This window comes from Mus musculus, chromosome 16 (genome assembly GCF_000001635.26).
Source record: "Mus musculus strain C57BL/6J chromosome 16, GRCm38.p6 C57BL/6J".
Classification (NCBI taxonomy): domain Eukaryota; kingdom Metazoa; phylum Chordata; class Mammalia; order Rodentia; family Muridae; genus Mus; species Mus musculus.
Genome location: NC_000082.6, coordinates 89,637,469 through 89,642,088, shown reverse-complemented (window position 1 = coordinate 89,642,088; position 4,620 = coordinate 89,637,469).

The following is a 4,620-nucleotide window of genomic DNA, read 5'->3' as shown; positions in this document are numbered from 1 at the left end:
GAACATAGTGGAGCATGTGTCCTTCTTACCAGTTGGGGCATCTTCTGGATATATGCCCAGGAGAGGTATTGCTGGATCCTCCGGTAGTACTATGTCCAATTTTCTGAGGAACCGCCAGACGGATTTCCAGAGTGGTTGTACAAGCCTGCAATCCCACCAACAATGGAGGAGTGTTCCTCTTTCTCCACATCCTCGCCAGCATCTGCTGTCACCTGAATTTTTGATCTTAGACATTCTGACTGGTGTGAGGTGGAATCTTAGGGTTGTTTTGATTTGCATTTCCCTGATGATTAAGGATGTTGAACATTTTTTCAGGTGCTTCTCTGCCATTCGGTATTCCTCAGGTGAGAATTCTTTGTTCAGTTCTGAGCCCCATTTTTTAATGGGGTTGTTTGATTTTCTGAAGTCCACCTTCTTGAGTTCTTTATATATGTTGGATATTAGTCCCCTATCTGATTTAGGATAGGTAAAGATCCTTTCCCAATCTGTTGGTGGTCTCTTTGTCTTATTGACGGTGTCTTTTGCCTTGCAGAAACTTTGGAGTTTCATTAGGTCCCATTTGTCAATTCTCGATCTTACAGCACAAGCCATTGCTGTTCTGTTCAGGAATTTTTCCCCTGTGCCCATATCTTCAAGGCTTTTCCCCACTTTCTCCTCTATAAGTTTCAGTGTCTCTGGTTTTATGTGAAGTTCTTTGATCCATTTAGATTTGACCTTAGTACAAGGAGATAAGTATGGATCGATTCGCATTCTTCTACATGATAACAACCAGTTGTGCCAGCACCAATTGTTGAAAATGCTGTCTTTCTTCCACTGGATGGTTTTAGCTCCCTTGTCGAGGATCAAGTGACCATAGGTGTGTGGGTTCATTTCTGGGTCTTCAATTCTATTCCATTGGTCTACTTGTCTGTCTCTATACCAGTACCATGCAGTTTTTACCACAATTGCTCTGTAGTAAAGCTTTAGGTCCGGCATGGTGATTCCACCAGAGGTTCTTTTATCCTTGAGAAGAGTTTTTGCTATCCTAGGTTTTTTGTTATTCCAGATGAATTTGCAAATTGCTCCTTCTAATTCATTGAAGAATTGAGTTGGAATTTTGATGGGGATTGCATTGAATCTGTAGATTGCTTTTGGCAAGATAGCCATTTTTACAATATTGATCCTGCCAATCCATGAGCATGGGAGATCTTTCCATCTTCTGAGATCTTCTTTAATTTCTTTCTTCAGAGACTTGAAGTTTTTATCATACAGATCTTTCACTTCCTTAGTTAGAGTCACGCCGAGATATTTTATATTATTTGTGACTATTGAGAAGGGTGTTGTTTCCCTAATTTCTTTCTCAGCCTGTTTATTCTTTGTGTAGAGAAAGGCCATTGACTTGTTTGAGTTAATTTTATATCCAGCTACTTCACCGAAGCTGTTTATCAGGTTTAGGAGTTCTCTGGTGGAATTTTTAGGGTCACTTATATATACTATCATATCATCTGCAAAAAGTGATATTTTGACTTCCTCCTTTCCAATTTGTATCCCCTTGATCTCCTTTTGTTGTCGAATTGCTCTGGCTAATACTTCAAGTACTATGTTGAAAAGGTAGGGAGAAAGTGGGCAGCCTTGTCTAGTCCCTGATTTTAGTGGGATTGCTTCCAGCTTCTCTCCATTTACTTTGATGTTGGCTACTGGTTTGCTGTAGATTGCTTTTATCATGTTTAGGTATGGGCCTTGAATTCCTGATCTTTCCAGAACTTTTATCATGAATGGGTGTTGGATCTTGTCAAATGCTTTTTCTGCATCCAACGAGATGATCATGTGGTTTTTGTCTTTGAGTTTGTTTATATAGTGGATTACATTGATGGATTTTCGTATATTAAACCATCCCTGCATTCCTGGAATAAAACCTACTTGGTCAGGATGGATGATTGCTTTAATGTGATCTTGGATTCGGTTAGCGAGAATTTTATTGAGGATTTTTGCATCGATATTCATAAGAGAAATTGGTCTGAAGTTCTCTATCTTTGTTGGATCTTTCTGTGGTTTAGGTATCAGAGTAATAGTGGCTTCATAAAATGAGTTGGGTAGAGTACTTTCTACTTCTATCTTGTGAAAAAGTTTGTGCAGAACTGGAATTAGATCTTCTTTGAAGGTCTGATAGAACTCTGCACTAAACCCGTCTGGTCCTGGGCTTTTTTTGGCTGGGAGACTATTTATAACTGCTTCTATTTCTTTAGGGGATATGGGACTGTTTAGAAGGTCAACTTGATCCTGATTCAACTTTGGTACCTGGTATCTGTCCAGAAATTTGTCCATTTCGTCCAGGTTTTCCAGTTTTGTTGAGTATAGCCTTTTGTAGAAGGATCTGATGGTGTTTTGGATTTCTTCAGGATCTGTTGTTATGTCTCCCTTTTCAGTTCTGATTTTGTTAATTAGGATTTTGTCTCTGTGCCCTCTAGTGAGTCTAGCTAAGGGTTTATCTATCTTGTTGATTTTCTCAAAGAACCAACTCCTCGTTTGGTTAATTCTTTGAATAGTTCTTCTTGTTTCCCCTTGGTTGATTTCACCCCTGAGTTTGATTATTTCCTGCCGTCTACTCCTCTTGGGTGAATTTGCTTCCTTTTTTTCTAGAGCTTTTAGATGTGTTGTCAAGCTGCTAGTATGTGCTCTCTCCCGTTTCTTTATGGAGGCACTCAGAGCTATGAGTTTCCCTCTTAGAAATGCTTTCATTGTGTCCCAAAGGTTTGGGTACGTTGTGGCTTCATTTTCATTAAACTCTAAAAAGTCTTTAATTTCTTTCTTTATTCCTTCCTTGACCAAGGTATCATTGAGAAGAGTGTTGTTCAGTTTCCACGTGAGTGTTGGCTTTCTGTTATTTTTTTTGTTATTGAAGATCAGCCTTAGTGCATGGTGATCTGATAGGATACATGGGACAATTTCAATATTTTTGAATCTGTTGAGGCCTGTTTTGTGACCTATTATGTGGTCAATTTTGGAGAAGGTACCATGAGGTGCTGAGAAGAAGGTATATCCTTTTGTTTTAGGATAGAATGTTCTGTAGATATCTGTCAGATCCATTTGTTTCATCACTTCTGTTAGTTTCAGTGTGTCCCTGTTTAGTTTCTGTTTCCATGATCTGTCCATTGGTGAAAGTGGTGTGTTGAAGTCTCCCACTATTATTGTGTGAGGTGCAATGTGTGCTTTGAGCTTTACTAAAGTTTCTTTAATGAATGTGGCTGCCCTTGTATTTGGCGCATAGATATTCAGAATTGAGAGTTCCTCTTGGAGGATTTTACCTTTGATGAGAACAAAGTGCCCCTCCTTGTCTTTTTTGATGACTTTGGGTTGGAAGTCAATCTTATCAGATATTAGGATGGCTACTCCAGCTTGTTTCTTCATACCATTTGCTTGGAAAATTGTTTTCCAGCCTTTTATTCTGAGGTAGTGTCTATCTTTTTCTCTGAGATGTGTCTCCTGTAAACAGCAAAATGTTGGGTCTTGTTTGTGTAGCCAGTTTGTTAGTCTATGTCTTTTTATTGGGGAGTTGAGACCATTGATGTTAAGAGATATTAAGGAAAAGTAATTGTTGCTTCCTGTTATTTTTGTTGTTAAAGTTGGCATTCTGTTCTTGTGGCTGTCTTCTTTTAGGTTTGTTGAGGGATTACCTTCTTGTTTTTTCTAGGGCATTGTTCCCGTTCTTGTATTGGTTTTTTTCTGTTATTACCCTTTGAAGGGCTGGATTCGTGGAGAGATAATGTGAGAATTTGGTTTTGTCGTGGAATACTTTGGTTTCTCCATCTATGGTAATTGAGAGTTTGGCTGGGTATAGTATCCTGGGCTGGAATTTGTGTTCTTTTAGTGTCTGTATAACATCTGTCCAGGCTCTTCTGGCTTTCATAGTCTCTGGTGAAAAATCTGGTGTAATTCTGATAGGCTTGCCTTTGTATGTTACTTGACCTTTTTCCCTTACTGCTTTTAGTATTCTATCTTTATTTAGTGCATTTGTTGTTCTGATTATTATGTGTCGGGAGGAATTTCTTTTCTGGTCCAGTCTATTTGGAGTTCTGTAGGCTTCTTGTATGTTCATAGGTATCTCTTTCTTTATATTTGGGAAGTTTTCTTCAATAATTTTGTTGAAGATGTTTGCTGGTCCTTTGAGTTGAAAATCTTCATTCTCATCCACTCCTATTATCCGTAGGTTTGGTCTTCTCATTGTGTCCTGGATTTCCTGGATATTTTGAGTTAGGATCTTTTTGCATTTTCCATTTTCTTTGATTGTTGTGCCGATGTTCTCTATGGAATCTTCTGCACCTGAGATTCTCTCTTCCATCTCTTGTATTCTGTTGCTGATGCTCAAATCTATGGTTCCAGATTTCTTTCCTAGGGTTTCTATCTCCAGTGTTGCCTCACTTTGAGTTTTCTTTATTGTTTCTACTTCCCTTTTTAGGTCTAGTATGGTTTTGTTCATTTCCATCACCTGTTTGTATGTTTTTTCCTCTTTTTCTGTAAGGACTTCTACCTGTTTGATTGTGTTTTCCTGTTTTTCTTTAAGGACTTGTAACTCTTTAGCAGTGTTCTCCTGTATTTCTTTAAGTGATTTATTAAAGTCCTTCTTGATGTCCTCTACCATCA